At 43.0% G+C, this 18,593-nt stretch overlaps 1 protein-coding gene across 3 annotated transcripts in view; it reads right to left on the reverse strand.

The window, feature by feature from the left end:
* The window catches only part of Ncoa5 (nuclear receptor coactivator 5), a 38,472-nt gene extending 20,810 nt beyond the window's left edge, over window positions 1-17,662 (reverse strand). For 2 of the 3 annotated variants that reach the window (XM_048349535.1, XM_048349537.1), the window contains exon 1: window positions 17,528-17,662. The gene's annotated coding sequence lies outside the window, so the exon portion shown is untranslated. Of the gene's footprint in view, window positions 1-5,668; window positions 6,103-17,527 lie in introns of those variants that run through there. The other variant, XM_048349536.1, reaches the window with a different exon arrangement.
* Between the last annotated feature and the right edge of the window lie 931 nt (window positions 17,663-18,593).

The following is an 18,593-nucleotide window of genomic DNA, read 5'->3' on the forward strand; positions in this document are numbered from 1 at the left end:
CTCAACACTCAAATAATTGGAGTGCTTTAAAATAGTAATTATGCATTAAAAATATCCCAAGCAGTTTCCTATCATGTAAAAGGGCACATCAGTAACAACTTAGTAGTCTGGAATAGACTGTACCCTGCTATACTGCCAACTTTTGAGTGAGAATGACTTACATTTCCATTTTAAATCAGAAGTTGTTATGATGCTTAAGAAAAAGATAGCTTTGGTAAAACTGAAGTTCATCTAAATCTAAATAGTCAGTAAAGTATATTCTACCTAAACTGCTACTTTCTTCAATATTTTCTGCACTAAAACTGGCCAGGGCTGGGAATGTGGCCTAGTGGCAGAGTGCTTGCCTAGCATATATGAAACCCTGGGTTCAATTCCTCAGCACCACATACACAGAAAAAGCTAGAAGTGGCACTGTGGGTCAAGTGGTAGAGTGCTAGCTGTGAGCAAAAAGAAGCCAGGGACAGTGCTCAGGCCCTGAGTTCAAGCCCCAGGACTGGGGAAAAACAACAACAACAACAAAAAAACAACAAAAAAACCACCCCAAACTGGCCAATAATATCTGACCACAGCTTTGGTACTATGTAAGGTGGTTTTATAATGTACAACTCTAAAGCTCACAAATGTCCAAATTAAATGCTACATAAAGACAAGTATTATGGGGTCTAATTATTTTACTTGCAATTGTGAAGAACACCTGTTTAGGTTTACAGGTCTAGTCTAGTCACTGGCTTTGTCCTACCCTCCAATATAGAATGGCTATGATTCATAGCAAAACATATTATCTTGGATTAAAATGGCTTTCAAAGTATCACTGAAATACATTGGATATATAATCATTTCTTTTAAAGAAGTATTTCACCAGCTTGATCCTATATATTATTAAATGATCTTGTGAATTAAACAAAAATAATAGCAGCTCATCTCTATCTGTCTATCTTTTTTTTTTTTTTTTTGTCATTTGGGGGGTTTGAACTCAGGGCCTGGGCATCATCTCTTGAGTTTTTACACTCAAGGCTGGTACGCTACTACCACTCTGAGCCACAGCTCCACTTGCAGTTTTCTGGTGGTTAATTAAAATAAATAAAAGTCTCATGGACTTTCCTGCCCGGGCTGGCTTTGAACTGCGATCCTTAGATCTCAGTCTCCTGAGTAGCTGAGATTATAGGCATGAGAAACCAGCACCTGGCTTTCATCTAAATACTGCTTAGACCTAGTAGGCATTTAGGTAAGAACACAGAATACATGGGCCCCCTGTTTTTTCTTTGGGTAGTTCTAGGGCTTGAACTCAGGACCTAGGCACTATCTCTGAGCTTCTTTTGCTCAAGTCTAGCACTCTGCTACTTGAGCCACAGAACCACTTCTGGCCTTTTCTGTTTATGTGGTACCTGGAACCTAGGACTTCATGCATGCTAGGCAAACATTCTACCACTAAGCCACAATCCCAGTCCTTGTTTTGTTTTTGAGATGGGTTTCACTATGTAGCCCACATTGGCCTTAAAAAGACTATTCCTATCTCAGTTTCCCAAGTGCTAGAATTACAGGTGTGTGCCAGCTCCATATAGCACTACTTTAGTTGGTAAGTTTACATTTAATACAATAATTTGATTCTGCCCATTAAAGTATTACATTGTCTCCAATTCTATGAGTGTCCCATATTGGAGTTAGAAGACGAAAGTGACTGTATATGTCTTTGAGACAAAACTGGTTCTAACAATAAAGATATTTTACTTTCAAAGTGTTATTTTTTTCTGCAATAACTTGAAAGGTTATTAAAGAATATTCAATACTAGCAATTTTGCTCCCTTCCCTTCCTCTCTTTTGTAGCACTGGGGACAGAAACCAGGGCACTGCACATGGTGGGCAATCACTACCACTCAGCTACATTCTAAACCTGAAGATCTCTACACCTAACTCAAGGCTTTGTACTACTAGGCAAACCCTGTACTACCTGAGCCATATCTCTACCCCTGAAACTTTATTTTAGAGGTTAGCACACTCAGTATGCTATGTCAAGTGTCTGACTTGAATTTAAGGGCTCCTTTGATATCCATTTTAACAGAGACTTGGTTAAAAATGAGATCTGCAATTTTTTGGTATGAATTTTTGTTCAAGAGGGTTGCTCAAGTTAGGGTTGGGAGGTTTTTGGCTAGAAGTTGTGAAAATGCAATAATCAACATCACCATCAAAATCCTGACATGTACAAACAGAACTTTTAGAAAACGTGAATTCCTGTCAATTGGAGGTTCATTTAAACAAAATTTCCTTTGAAAATGCAAATACTTTTAGTAGTAAAGAAGCTTTTGTACTAATCACTATTTCCTTCTAAAATTCTTAGAGCTATATAATCAACCTCAATGATTGATACCATCAAAAATGATGTTAATGTAAAAGCAAGGAAAGTGGAAAGACAATTTGAAGAACTTCCTATACATGAGATGGGGAAGTATGATTGGAGAAATAATCAACAAGAAGGCAGTGGCAATCTGAGAGTCTTTCTAACTAGAGATGGAATGCCTTCTTCAAAGAGAAATGGGGAACTGATGTTTCTTCCCAATTCTACTATACTGTGGTCAGTTGCTTCTAAGACCCAAAGTCAGTCTCAGTGTCTTCTTCACTTTAACCTGGATGATACTTCCAAGTTCAGTAATTACATTAGAAATTTGAATGCAATTCAAAATAATCACAATCATCAAGAGATGCATAACCTTGGTCTGACAAGTTAAATGCCCTTTTCGGTTAAAGTTTTTTGTAAGCATTTACATAAAGGGAAAGAAACTGGGAAAACAAACTAGAAAACATGGTGCTTTAAAGGAAATTTATAGAGCAAGTTAAAATCATAAAAGGGATGACGAACTGTCAAAGAATGACATAATACCTAATTCACAATTTTATTTTAGACGACCATGCCAGAGTTCATCCAATGGTCTTTGGATAAAAATACACATTTCATTCATAGTACCAAGAACTCTGCTTCGCCTGATTTTTTTTTTTTTTTTGGTGGGTCATGGGGTTTTAACTCAGGGCCTGCCTGGCTTGAGCCTTTTCACTCACGGCTAATGCTCTACCACTTTGAGCCACAGTGCCAGTTCCAGTTTTCTGGTGGTTAACTGGAGATAAGTCTCACTTTCTTTCCTGCCTGGGCAGGCTCTGAACTGCAATCCTCAGATGTCAGCCTCTTGAGCAGTTAAGATTATAGGCAGTTAAGCAGTTAAGATTAGGCAGTTAAGATAGGCAGTTAAGATTATAGCAGTTAAGATTATATGGTGCCTGGCTCTGATTTTTTAAAACTCTAACATCATAAAACAACTCTCTTTTCTGAAAACTACATTTTATACTAAACAGGCTACAGCAACCAAAAACAGTGAAGTCAGAAACAAAAGCAGTATGAATCACAATGCTTAAATGATAGTACCACTATTGACTGTTGAAAGAATCCAGAAGCCTGTAAGCTTTCAGTAGCTGCCTACAAATGAAATAAAGCTCTCCAAAAGGCTTAGCTCAAAACCAACTAACAACCAGAAATGAATAACTAAACTGGAATTACATGAAGATAAAAATGTCCATGGAAAACCAAACTGATAAAGACAACAGGTATCACATTAATTAAACTCCCAAAACTGGGAGGGAAAATGATAGGGCTGCTTGCTTAAGCTGTGTTCATGAAGATGACAGATGATATACTGCAAAATCAAGGATATTGCAATGAGAAATAAAACAAGAATAAGAAAAGGATATGCTTGCTCTGTTTCTAAATCAATCCTTTAAGTTAGCCCACTTTAAATACCATACATTTCCTCTTGATTATCTATAGTCTATTCTCTAATTGAAATAATTATATCTTTGTTTTCTCTGTGTGTGTGTGTGTGTGTGTGTGTGTGTGTGTGTGTGTGTGTGTGTGTACACTAGAGCTTGAAGTCAGGGCCTTGAACTTTTGACTGGCTTTTTTACTCAAGACAAGTGCTCTGCCACTTGAACTACACCTCCACTTCTGGCTCTTTGGTGGTTAATTCGAGATAAGAATCTCATGGATTTCCTGCCCAGGCTGGCTTCAAACCATGATTCTCAGATTTCATTTTCCTCAGCAGCTAGAATTACAGGTGTGAGCCACCAGCACCTGGCTCTTATTCTAGTATGAAGAATAACGATTTATATCTCTACCTATTTTGTCATTAATATATAAGGCCCCATTTATTTTTGCCTTCAGAATAAATGAATTTTAAGTACAAAGTATTTATTACAGATATACTGTGTAGCCAATGTATACACATATATATGTATTGTACATTATATGTATATATATGGATTACCTTTATGTGTGTACACACACACACACACATATATATATCCTTTGTACATATGCTTTATCTTTGGCTTAGGTGAGATAACTGCAGCACTAACAAAAACCAAAGCTTCTAGATCTCTTACAAGTTTAAGGGAATAATGTTGATAACTACAAATGAGCTTATTTTATAATGTACAAGTGGGTTTCATACTAAAGAGAGCACATGCTGGTCATTTTGCATGTATTAAACTTAAACTTATACATCTTAAACCCTGTAAAACTTTTTTCACAACATTTAAAAAATTAACTCACAGAGCCCACAGATTTCTAGTAGAGTGTTAAAATATATTAAATCACTCAAGTCAGCACAGGTGGCTCATGCCTATAATTCTACCTACTCAGGAGGCTGAGATCTAAGGATCGTGGTTTGAAGCCAGTGGGGCAGAAAAGTTCTTGAGACTCTTATCTCCAATAAAATACTCAGAAAAAGCTGGAAGTGGAGCTGTGGCTCAAAGTGGTACAGCACTAGTCTTGAGCACAAACAGGTGCAAGGACAACACCCAGGCCGAGTTCAAGCCCCAAAACCAGCAGAAAATAAAACACATAAAATTTAAAAATCACTTAAAAGACTTTTATATAAATAGGTACTTAAATCATTTCTTTAAATCAGTCCTAAGTGATTTAGTTAGGACAGTTTTCCAAATAGTCAAAATCCTGATAAATTGGCAGCAAATGTAAACAATTATCTTAATAAAATCTCTCCTGTAATCCAGTTTTTTTTCTTTTTTGTAAATGTTACAAAGGAGTATTTATTTGCTGGCCCCTGGGGCTTGAACTCAGGGCCTGTGCATTGTCCCTGAGATTTTTTGCTCAAAGCTTATGCTCTATCACTTGAACCATAGCTCTGCTTCTGGCTTTTTGGGTGGTTAACTGGAGAGAAGTCTCATGGACTTTCCTGTCTGAGCCGGCCGTGAACCACAATCCTCAGATCTCAGCCTCCTGAGTAGCTAGGATTACAGGTATGAGTTGCCAGTTTTGTGACTATGAATACCTGCTTTTTTAACCCTGAATATTCACATTAACTTTATAACCAAAGTTTAACCATTCCAAAGATATTCATACATAATATACATACAATACATATAAAAGTTTAAAATTAGTGGGCTGGGGATATAGCCTAGTGGCAAGAGTGCCTGCCTCGGATACACGAGGCCCTAGGTTCAATTCCCCAGCACCACATATACAGAAAACGGCTAGAAGCGGCGCTGTGGCTCAAGTGGCGGAGTGCTAGCCTTGAGCAGGAAGAAGCCAGGGACAGTGCTCAGGCCTGGAGTCCAAGGCCCAGGACTGGCCAAAAAAAAAAAAAAAGTTTAAAATTAGGCTCACCAATTTAAGTGCAAAATAGGTAAATTGGAATCCAGTAGCAGATTTTTTTCCAATGCTGTTTAGGACTCATTATGTTAGAGGGTTATCTTGATGGCTGAACCAAGCAAGTCTAAATATCTAATAGGACTGTTACCACAGTGTCAAAAATTGTAGCCTTCACTAAATCAATTATAAACACAAGACTATTAATAGACAAACACAAAAATGACATACAAAAATAGGAGTATACTGAGATAAACCTTGCAGAAATGTTCCTTACTTGTTGATTACCAATACAGAATTCAAATTTCTCTGAGAAAAACTGCAGAAACTGAAACCAATTTAAAAGTGCATTAATGGCTCAAAATATCAAAGGTGCAACAGGATTTTTTTTTTTTTTTTTTTGCCAGTACTGGGGCTTGAACTCAGGCCCTTATATTCTTACTAGGCTTTTCCCACTTGTGGTTAGTTCTCTACCACTTGAGCCACGCCTCTACTTCTGGCTTTTTGCTGCTTATTTCAAGATGAGAGTCTCCAGGATTTGTCTGTCTGGGCTGGCTCTCAACCAGGATTCTCAAATCTCTGCCTTCTGTGTAATTAGGCTTATAGGCTTGAACCACCACAATGGCTCCCAACTGGATTCTTTTAAGGCCCAATTTTGGAACATTTTACTCTTTTGTTTGGCCACACATTATTTATCTTAATCATTCTTCCTTAAAGTTCCAATTCTTTACAATACATTTTAATGGAGAATCACCAGGAATACTAGTAATGGTTCCCGTTTTTTTGTTTCTGTGCCTGGAAAGGAAGAAAATAAACAAATGCAATGATTGCTCTGGGCAAATTCTACCCCATACCCTTGTAAATTCCTTTTACTAAGAATCCTTAACCCGGGGCTGGGAATATGGCCTAGTGACAAGAGTGCTTGCCTCATAAACATGAAGCCCTAGGTTCCATTCCTCAGTACCACATATATAGAAGAGGCCAGAAGTGGCGCTGTGGCTCAAGTTGGAAGAGTGGTAGCCTTGAGCAAAAAGAAGCCAGAGACAGGGCTCAGCCCTGAGTTCAAGCCCCAAGACTGGCCAAAAAAAAAAAAAAAGAATCCTTAACCCAATTCTCTTAAATACAGATGTTTTCTTCCATCTCAATGAATAGAATGAATAAACAAGCAGTGATTTTATAGGGGGTGTCCCCTGTAATCATTGCAATTACCCAGCCTTTTACCCATTTATTTTGTGCTGGTCCTGGGACTTGAACTCAGTATATGGTCACTGTCCTTGAGTTCTTTTGCTCAAGGCTAGTGCTCTGCCACCTGAGCCACAGGTCCACTTCTGGCTTATTGGTAGTAGAGATAAGAGCCTCATGGACTTTGCTGTGAGGGCTGCCCAGTCAAACAATGATCTAGGATTACAGGTGGGAGCCACTGGCACTTAGGTTCCCCAGCCTTTTATTGCGGGAGTTTCCTGAACTTTCCTGCAGACTAGAAGGTTCAGTTGCTACTAGGCACACTGAAAAAAGGTTTAGTGGGAATTAGGATCTCAACTTCTAATGAATTGTCTCTCCTTTTTTTCTTCTGTCAGTGTGGGGCTTGAACTCAGGGCACTGTCCCTGAGCCTTTGTGCTCAAGGCTTGAAGCACAGCACCACTTCTAGTTTTTGAGTGGCTTATTGGAGATAGGAGTCTCATAGGGACTTTCTGGCCTGGGCTGGCTTTGAACCACATGGCTAACTGGTTTCTTTTCATACACCAAAAAGTAACTTTTTAGTAAACACTTTGAGAAGCCTTAACTCTGGAATCAGAATCTGCATGTCTGGCAGGGAAAAGGGAACAACTTAAAAGGATTACATCTCTGTTGAAACTGGTGATACTTGGTTATTTAGTAAGTGTGGAAAAAGGTAGAATGAATTAGCCCATTAAGAGCTAATGCCTCTCAAAGGGATAAAGACCTCTTATAATCATTGAAACAACCAAATGCTTTATTAAGCCCATAGCTGAACTAAGGCAGTCTTCCTGCCTTTCAGCTTTGCCTTAACCTGGAACACTGATTTTAAGTACAACTGTTAAGTACACGGGAGCTCTTACAGGAGATCAAGAAAAATTGGGACAGGAAAATTGTAATTCCCTCTTAAGTCCCTTATGTGCACATCTGCCAGACCTGAGCCTGGGTGCGTGTGCAGATGTGCTCCTGGCCAGAGGTGCCTGATTGCATAGGTGACTGGAGTGAGCTAAATCCTGGTGTGGGAGGGCAGGGGACATGTTGGTTTGGCCCTGAGAGGACAGACTGGCCCAGGGCCTAATTCTGTTTCAGTACTAGGCCTCAGATACATGAAGATAACAAGTATTGGCTTACGTCCCTAACTTAAAGGAGTTCACGTTTAATATGAGAGGTAGAGCTGGGTGCTGGTAGCTCATGCCTATAATCCTAGCTACTCAAGAGGCTGAAATTTGAGGATAGAGGTTCAAAGCCAGCCCAGGCAGGAAAGTCAGTTAGACTCCAATAAACTACTCAGAAAAAGCTGAAAGTGGGGTGTTGTGGCTCAAGGGATAGGGCTCTAGCCTTGAACACAAAAAAGCTCTGGACAGCATCCAGGTTCTGAGTTTCAAGCTCCAAGACCAGCAAAAAAAAAAAAAAAAGAAAAAGAAAGGGAAGAAAAAAGAGAGAGAGTGAAAGTGAGAATGAGCTAGAGGTTCATGTACAGAACAATTACAATACAAAGGAGGATTATGGCAGAGATAATGAGGGCTAATTTTGTTTATATGTAGCAGAGGAGAGGAGCTGGGCACAAAAAAGACTGTGAAGAACATATATGTGTGATCTGAGGATGATGCAGAGAAGGCCTAAAAGTAACATTTAAAACTTGATTATAAATAGTTTATCAGAAAAAGTCATCCTAGTACATTCAAAAGTACGGGCTGGTGTGAAGGACATAGTAAATCAGGAAACTATAAGTTTAATTGAGAACATGGGGATAGGAAGAAGAGAAATGGATGGCAAGTGAAGTGAATGTTAAGACTAAATGTAGGGCTGGGAATATGTCCTAGTGGCAAAGAGTGCTTGCTTCGTATACATGAAGCCCAGGGTTCGGTTCCCCAGCACCACATATACAGAAAATGGCCAGAAGTGGCGCTGTGGCTCAAGTGGCAGAGTGCTACCCTTGAGTAAAAAGAAGCCAGGGACAGTGCTCAGGCCCTGAGTCCAAGGCCCAGGACTGGCTAAATAAATAAATAAGACTAAATGTAGGCTGCAAAACCCTTTGCTATAGAAAAGGAAGATATTGGTGGAAGAGGGCCTGTTAGAAGGCTATGGATTGAATTACCAAAGAATACTGGACAAGCCAAATTAATGAATTTTTACCGTATGTATAGTTTCCTAAAAGTCAGAGGCAATATTTAACCTACTCAAAATATTTCCTATTATAGTAATTTTATTAAGAGAAAATTAGTTTGATACTGAAAAAATAGGCGAGAAAAAATGATAAAAGGTCATATTTTACCTTTAATAAAAGGATGTAAAATGGATTAGTGACCAGGGGAGCCAGTAACTAATAGCCATCCATCAATTAGCTCAATCTACTATTCAGTCAGAAAGAAAGTGCAAACTATTCTTCCTTATTCTTTTTAAAAGAGTATGTAACAAAAAAAAAAATGATCACCTGCCCCTTTTTTCAGTAGAGATGGAGATGGAAGTGAGGGCCTCAAGCTTGCTAAGTACTCTACTACTGACGTATACCCCCACCATTGTCTCTATTTTTAAATGTACAGTTCATTAGTTTATGCATGGTTGTGTAAACTAATTCTACTCCTCTTCATTCATTTACTCATACATGCATACCTGTGTATGTGTGTTCAGTCACACACATATATAGTGAAGATTTATCCTCACCATCTGCAAAGATAGTTAAAAAAAAAATCAGGGGCTGGGGATATAGCCTAGTGGCAAGAGTGCCTGCCTCGGATACCCGAGGCCCTAGGTTTGATTCCCCAGCACCACATATACAGAAAACGGCCAGAAGCGGCGCTGTGGCTCAAGTGGCAGAGTGCTAGCCTTGAGCAGGAAGAAGCCAGGAACAGTGCTCAGGCCCTGAGTCCAAAGCCCAGGACTGGCCAAAAAAAAAAAAAAAAATCAAACTCTAAGCCTTATCTCAAACTTATAGAATCTGAATATTAAGCCTAGGAATCTGTAGTTTTAACAAATTTCTCAGGTGATCCACGTAGGAACTATTATTCTATTACCTACTTATTCTTTAGCTTATACATTATAAGTTAGGTCTACCAATTAGTAATCTTCCTAAACAAGTGCTCATAAGGAAGTAATCCATATTACAAAGAAAATGTCACAAAAAATCACTAAAATTTGTAAACATGTAATCCCTTTAAGCAGTATAACAAGTGGGGCTGGGAATAGGGCCTAGTGGTAAAGTGCTCACCTCGTATACATGAAGCCCTGGGTTCGATTCCTCAGCACCACATACATAGAAAAGGCTGGAAGTGTCACTGTGGCTCAAGTGGTAGAGGTCTAGCCTTGAGCAAAAAGAAGCCAGGGACAGTGCTCAGGCCCAGTTCAAGCCTCAGGACTGGCAAAAAAACAAAACCAAACAAACAGTATAACAAGTATAAGCACACTGCTAATTCCAGAGGAAATGGAATCATCAACTAATGTTTCTAGAGTACTAAAGTTACTAATAATAAATGATTATAAGGTCACTATTCTCTTTTCACAGGAGTGGGCAGTCTACCACTTTAATTTCATCTGATTATGTTTTAAAGTAATCTGGCTAGACACCAGTGGCTCACGCCTGTAATCCTATCTACTCACGAGGCTAAAATCTGAGGATCTCAGTTTGAAGCTAGACCTTGCAGGAAAGTCAGTGAGACTTATCTCCAATGAACCATTCAGAAAAAGCTGGAGGTAGAGCTGTGGCTCAAGTGGTAGAACACTGCCTTGAGCAAAAGAAGCTCAGAGATAGTGCCCAGGCTGAGTTTAAGCCCCATGACCTGTGAATGTGCACCCCCCACCCCAAGTGTTAAACTGCTTCTTCCAATTATCCAGTTTGCAAAAATGAAGAAAAAAATACTAATCGAGTTTGTCTCTTTTTGATAGCATGCTATCTATTTCTTTAGCTAATGAAAGTTGTAAATTTTGCAAAACAGAGCTGTCAGTATTGCTTGGCACATGGGGCTTGAAGTCTTGCTTCTTGAGGGCTACAGTGGCCTGTAATCCTTCTACTTGGGAAGCGGAGACTGGGAGGGTCATGATTCAAGACTAGCCAGGTAACGAGTTGGTAAGCTACCATCAGAACCAATGGCTGGGTGGGGTGGAACTAGCCTGTTGTCTTAGCTACCTAGGAGGCACAATGGCTGGGCACTGTGATACATAACTGGGCATCCTAGTGACACAAAGAAGCACAAGTAAGCTGACCCCCAGTCCAGGCTGGCCTGAGCAAGACTATCACAAAAACAGGAAGTATGATTCAAGTGGCAGAGCACTTGACCAGGTAGTGTGAAGTAATACATGCAGGATGTAATACATGCAGGAAGAAAAAAGTTCCCATATCTTTGGAAACATTTACCCCACAGTAGTGTATGTCACACACCCCCCCCCCAGCTTCTTTCCCTTCCTCTCTCTCTCCTTCCTTTTCTTCCTTTTTTCCCTATAGTGCTGGAGACTGAAACTAGGGACCCATGCATGCTATATTCCCAAGCCCAGAGACTGGTCAGAGTTTGCTAAGTGCTGCCCTAAGGTTAGTTTCTCAGTGGCTACAAGAGATTCGATTATATATTTATAGTTCTATGTTTTAAAAGTTTTAAGATCCTGTTTTTCTAATATATTTTTTCTTTTGGTATGAAATTTTGGAAAAAAGATTCTTGTATCATCTCTCACCCTAAACAGATGCTATAAAATTGTGTTTTTTAGTATCTCCAAGTCCAACTGCATAATTGGCTATACTCAAAGTCAAATTACTTGTAATTCAAAATTCTCAGTATTGGGGCTGGGGATATGGCCTAGTGGTGAGAGAGCTTGCCTCATATACATGAGGTCCTGGGTTTGATTCCCCAGCACCACATATACAGAAAATGGCCAGAAGTGGTGCCTGTGGCTCAAGTGGCAGAGTGCTAGCCTTGAGCAAAAAGGAAGCCAGGGACAGTGCTCAGGCCCTGAGTCCAAGGCCCAGGATTGGCCAAAAAAAAAAAAAAAAAAACCAAAAAAACACAAACAAAAAACCCCCCACAAAATTCTCAGTATTTGCTCACTAGCTGCTACAGCACTGATTTAATATTCAATAATGCAACCAATACAGAAGCAAAGTAGGGACTACTAAAACTAAAGATATAAGACATTCGTTATCCAATCTAACTAAGCAGCTAGTACTTAAGTATGTTTGTCAATAATGTCTTATATACAAGAGTTCAGTCTTATGGTTAGGAAAAGTTTTAGTTCTTAGAAGGGAAATTTATTTTATAATTAATCTATAATTTGTTATTATAGAGATGATATACAGAGGGATTACAATTACATGAGTCAAGTAATGAGTACGTTTCCTTTCATACAGTGTCTTCTGTTCTGTCACCTGACCTGTTAGCTCTTTCCTTTTTTTTAAAAAAAGTGATAGGATAAAGAATGAAAATGACCATAATCCTATATTCATATCTGGTGGTAACAAAACCACTATTTTAAAAGCAGCAGGTATGCCGGTATATGTGTGTGTGTACATGTGCATTTGTATGTATTTGGTGGTTGTGAGGCTTGAACTCAAAAGCCTGGGTGCTGTCCCTGAGCTCTTTTGCTCTATGAACTTAGAGCCACAGCTTCACTTCTGGTTTTCTAGTGGAATCTCATGGACTTTTAATTGGAGTCTCATGGACTTTACTGCCTGGGCTGGCTCTGATCCTCAGATCTCACCCTCCTGAGAAGCTAGGATGAGAGGTATGAGCCACCAGTGCCTAGATATGCTGGTATTTTTATTTTATTAATTTATTTTTTGCCAGTCCTGGGCCTTGGACTCAGGGCCTGAGCACACTGTCCATGGCTTCTCTTTGCTCAAGGCTAGCACTCTGCCACTTGAGCCACAGCGCCACTTCTGGCCATTTTCTATATATGTGGTGCTGAGGAATTGAACCCAGGGCTACAAGCACACTTGCCACTAGGCCATATTCCTAGCCCCTGGGCACTGCCTTTTCAATTCAACAGTTTAAGAATGGACCGTCTTGGGGCTGGGGATATGGCCTAGTGGCAAGAGTGCCTGCCTCGGATACACGAGGCCCTAGGTTCGATTCCCCAGCACCACATATACAGAAAACGGCCAGAAGCGGCGCTGTGGCTCAAGTGGCAGAGTGCTAGCCTTGAGCGGGAAGAAGCCAGGGACAGTGCTCAGACCCTGAGTCCAAGGCCCAGGACTGGCAAAAAAAAAAAAAAAAAAAGAATGGACCGTCTAGACAAATGTATATGTTGTTCATAGGACAAATGTTTCAGCACAAGGTAACTCTGAGCTTTAAAAGTACTTATTTCAGACACATGATAATCATCAATAAATCACAAGGTACAAAGAGTAAATAAGGGTGTAGAACGCAGTCTATTTGGGGGAGCATTATCATCTCAAGTCATTCATGGGAGAAAAAGGCATAATAAGATTGTACTCCCTTGGACATGCACATTGCATATAATCTGTAGCATATAAACACCTATGAGAAGTTCTGGCGTAAGGACACCCACTGTGCCTCAACATTTCCTAATTTTCCTTTTATCATCAATAATTTTCTCTTTAATATGTTCTACTACATATGTGATCTTCTAAATGTGGGGGGAACAGGACAAGAAAACACTAAGTTGTTACTTTCCTGGGTGTTTACTATCTGATACAAGATGACTGGCAAGAGCAAATGCATTGACATTTATTGTATGTACTGCTAGCTGTGTGTTCTATCACTACAACTAACAGCAACCAAGAATTTATAGGAATAGAGGTACTACTCTCCATGAAGAGACTCAAAAACAAGAGAACAATGTAAATGAAGGGAACTAAAAGCTAAATATATTTCCTCTGAAGGTTTTCCCTTTTTACGGGCTTTTTAGACTAACTAGTTCCCTTCCAACCACACCTACTTTTAGATATTAAGTTATAAATAAAAGACAGTAGAGGCTGTCTACATCTACCTACTCTTGTGATATATTAAAAAGCTATAAACTCTGGGTATATGCCTCAAGTGGTAGAATAGCTGCCTAATAAACCTAAGGCCCTGGGTTCAAGCTCCATACTAAGACCACTACCCCCCCTCCAAAAAAAAAAGCTGGGTGCTGGGGGCTCACACCTATAATTCTTTCTATCCAGGAGGCTGAGTCCTAGAGGACTGAAATTTGAAGGTAGCTCAACAGAAAAGTCCTTAAGATTCCATCACAAACTAACCAGCAAAAAGGCCAGATTGAAGGAGGCAGCTGTGAACAAACAAGTTGAGTTTGAGTAAGATGCCTTGAATTCAAGCCTTGGTGTGTATGTTGGTACACACTCAAAGCTATAAACTCTTTAGGATGGTTAAAGAGACAGATAACCGGATCTGGAAGGCATACTTGTTAAAAGTCCCCAAATCACCTATTATCCCCCTAAATCATATACTCCATGTTTTAGGAGAGTAAACAGAACCCACTTTACCAATCCAAAACCAAGCTCTTAAGATTTAGGGCGAATTCTCCCAACTCGGCAAGTATAAAGTCCCTAAGTATAAGCCACCATTTGAATCTTTACTCCCACTTTATATACGGGGAACAACAATTTTTTTTCATTTTTCCTTACTTTATATTATTATACTAAATGTTAGCATTTCCCCCGCCTTAGGTCCTCAGCTCCTCCCATTAGCCCCCCGATGCACACCTAAATTCCCTGCCCTAGAACTATAATGGGCCACTTCTATTCCCCATTAAGACCTACCTACTTCCCCTTTAGCCCCAGAGAAGCTGCCACCTGGATAAGATGCAGCTGCCATGTTGCTCCCTCTCCCATGGGAGATATGGCCCCACTAATAAACCTCCTTATGAACCTTTTCCTGTCCATGACTATCTCCGCATGGTCCCCTGGGATGGATGGGACAAATCCTTTTACTAAATCCTTGCTAAAACTTCAAAAGTTTTTACTCTCAAAAATACAACTAATTCCCAGTCTTTCTATAGCAACAAGCTTACAAAAGCACTGCCATCTGCAGGCCACAGACATGGTATGCTTGCAATGGTTATTTAAAATGAAATTTCATATCAAACTTTTTCTCCTGAGGCTTCTCAAGCCTTCCTAAAAGATGTTTATTTTTAGCTTTGAGCACTGGCAGATAAAGCTCCATGTGTTGGAGTTTAGAACTGAACTCGAGTAAAGTCAAATTCCCCACTATACAAAAGTGCTTTGGAAAAATACTTTTATTTATTTATTTTTTTTTTGCCAGTCCTGGGCCTTGGACTCAGGCCCTGAGCACTGTCCCTGGCTTCTTTTTGCTCAAAGGTAGCACTCTGCCACTTGAGCCACAGCACCACTTCTGGCCATTTTCTATATATGTGGTGCTGGGGAATCCAACCCAGGGCTTCATGTGTATGAGACAAGCACTCTTGCCACTAGGCCATATTCCCAGCCCTTGAAAAAATACCTTATTCTTGGTTTTGTTTTTGTTTTTTGGCCAGTCCCAGGGCTTGGATTCAGGGCCTAGGAACTGTCCCTGGCTTCTTTTTGCTCAAGACTAGCACTCTGCCACTAGAGCCACAGCACCACTTCTGGCCTCTTCTATATGTGTGGTGCTGAGGAACCCAGGGCTTCATATATACGTGGCAAGTACTCTTGCCACTAGGCCATATTCCCAGCCTCCCAAAATACCTTATTCTTATACAAGTCCTACTTTGTTATTATACCAAGGTAGCAACTTAAGAATATGACTTCTTGGGGAGAGGAGGCAGTAATGGATTTGAACGCAGGGCCTGGCACTTTCTAGGCCACAACCCCTAACCCCTTTTACTTTATTTTTCATGTAGGATGTTGAATATTTTGTCCCAACAAGCCTGGACCAAATTCTACTTGCGAGCTCACAGCTGAGATGACAGGAGCCAGCCACTATGCAGTTTTTTTGTTGGTGGTGTTGGGATGGAGGTCTCACTAACTTTTGCCCGAGCTAGTCTTGAACCTTGATCCTTCTGGTTTCCACCTGAAGTTATAGGGATATAAGCATCACGTTAGAATACAACTTGAAACAAAAAACAGACTATGGTGTATGTGTGTGGGGATAGGGAGTGATGGTCTGGGTTGCTTTTTCTCAATTTCCTTTACAAATTTCAAGCAAATGTGTTCTCACACAAAAACAGAGCTTAAGAACACACGACTAATTTACAAATTAGCAATGCCTACTTTTAAGTGTGTTCACAAGCACTGAGTAGCCTGCATCTCTAAAGACTTCGCCAAATCTTACAATATTTCTCCAGCACACATGAAAAAGAAAACTGGCGTTTCTATGTTTTATGTTAAGATTGGCTTTTTAAAAAATCTAGATGAGCTGAAGGACAGCAAATAAACCAGAATGAAGGAAAGAACGGACCCTAACAAATAGCCAAGTGACCTCCACCATTTCCACAATGCAAAGCTTGGCCTTTCCTGGGTAGGCACAGGTGACACAAAGTTAGCGCTCACATCCAGGCTGACTCACACGGAGGACATTAAATCCAGAGTCGTCAAAACCCAATAAAACCACCCAAACTCCATCAAAGTCGCCAGAAACGTCAACCATCGGTGGAACTGCTGTACGTACAGTGCTGTAGGAAGAACCCAGGAGTCGTCACATCAGGGGGGACAGTTCCTGCAGTTCCCCCGGGGGCTACCATTTCCAAGTCAGCAATAACAGGTTTATGAAATGTCCCCCCCCCACCCCGGAGATGCCGTTTCACCGTTTCCTGGGATGTGCTACGCCGCAGGGGATGTGGGGAATTCGGCTTACCGAATGAATGAAAGCCACAGGGACGGCACAACCAGCCCGGAACTGCTAGGGCAGCGTTTCCCAAGGTGTGGGGTGCGGAGGAACTTCAAGAGGAGCCAGGACGCAGTGTTGGTTTTAACAGACAGGTGTTTATTATCGTTTTGTTTACGAGCATGAGGGAGATCACGGGCTTCCCGTTACGGGACTGGCGAGGGAAGTTTTCCCGCTCTCAACACATGCGTTTAAGAAAGCCACGGGGAGGGTCCGCTTAAAGGAACGAGCCGTGCGTGGCGGGTCACCGTCGGGGCGCGACGCGAGGGGCCGACACCGGGGAGACGCCGTTACTGGGGAGCGCAAGGGGCCCGCGTCGGGACCCCGGGGGAGCCAGCGGGGTGTGACCCAGGTCCTCGTCCCGTCCTCGGGGTAGGCGGGGTGTCGCACGACCGGACGAAGCCTCGCGGGTGCCGTCAGGGAAGTTCCCCGAGGCGGCGACGTGACGGGGACAGCTCTCCCAGGACGCCGCGCAGTGACCCCACGCCCCCCCCCACCCCCGCTACCCCGAAACCGGCCGCCGCCAAGCGCGGGTTCGAACCCTGCCTGCGCCACCGCCGCGCGTCCGCAGGGAGCGAGGAGGGGCGCGGCCCGGCTCGACACAGGAGACCCGGGGGTCCCACCGACAGTTCGCGCGCGCACCGCCGGCGCGCCGCCGTCCGCCGACCTCCGCCCACCGCGGACTGCCAGCGCAGGCCCGACTCCGGGCCTGGGCCGGACGGGAGCGGGCGGCGGCGGCGGCCGCGCCCCGCTCCGGGCATGCGCAGGCCCCGCGCGCGCCCGGGAGAAGAGAGGCCGCGGCCGCGCGTCCACCGGCCCTCCCGCCTCAGCCTCCCCTCAACCGCCGGCCCGTCAACCCTACGCCTCGGCGGACGGCCACCGCTTCCCGGCACTCACCGTTACCAGCACGGCGGCGGGATCCTGGACGCTCCGTCTCCTCAGGCCCTCAGCTGTCGCTGTCGCCTCAGCCCGCCGTAGGACAAAGACTCCACCAACCGACCGGCGCGGGCACGAGGCAATGGCGGCCAGGGCGGAGAGTGACGGTGGGGGGGGGGTGTTGGATATAGGGCGCGCACGCAGCGGAAGGCACGGCGGTGTCGCAAGAGCGCGCGTGTTTACGGCAAGACGGACTTGAGGCGTCTGTCTCCTTGACGACGCGGGCGACGGCGGGAGGCCGCGGGGGACGGTTGGGAACGCCGGGCCGTTGCCTAGTAACGGCGTCCCTGGCCGCCCGCCCGCCCCTCGGCGGACTTGGGCTGAGCCTTCTGTTTCCAGTGAGCGGGCCTCCTCCTAAAATGTGGAAATGGAACGTTTAACCCCCCCCCTCCCCAAAATATCTGGGTTTCGTCGCGTCGAACCGAAAACACAACCCCGCGCTGCTGCACCGGTGCGTGTCGGGGAACCGGACTGGCCGGGGACAAAGGGAGCGAGGGAAGCCGTGGTTCAATTTACATTTAAATGGGTTGCGTTGGCCGCGCGCTCCCCGGACGCCCTACCCACCCCCGGACGCCGGGCCCCGGGCTTCTGAAGACGCGGTCACGGGCTCTCCTCGAGTTATTTCTCCGTGCAACAGTCGGGTCCAGTGTCAGAAGCGAATTCCCCAGAATGTCACTGCCGACCCCCGCCAAGCGTGTAAAACGCTGTGTTCCCATCTGTCGTCCTCCCTCCCCCCCCCCCCCCCAGTCAGTCTATAGAGTGTGTTCGTCGCAGGGAATGAAATTTTCTCAATCAATCCCAAATGCACTCCAGTAATCACAGCCATGGCTGTGTGAACCAGGCAGGCCTGGAAACTCCCCAGACCTCCATAAGAGTCTTAGGGTTTTTGAGCAGCGCGTGCAGAGTCAAAACTCTGGCTGTGGAAGTTTAACTACGGAGGCTCCGTTTCTCATAGGTTCACTCATTTACCCACTGAATGTTTGTTTGTTTGTTTTTATCTCTAATGGCCTTGTAACTTTACTGTTAT

Source organism: Perognathus longimembris, chromosome 6 (genome assembly GCF_023159225.1).
Source record: "Perognathus longimembris pacificus isolate PPM17 chromosome 6, ASM2315922v1, whole genome shotgun sequence".
Taxonomy (NCBI): Eukaryota; Metazoa; Chordata; class Mammalia; order Rodentia; family Heteromyidae; genus Perognathus; species Perognathus longimembris.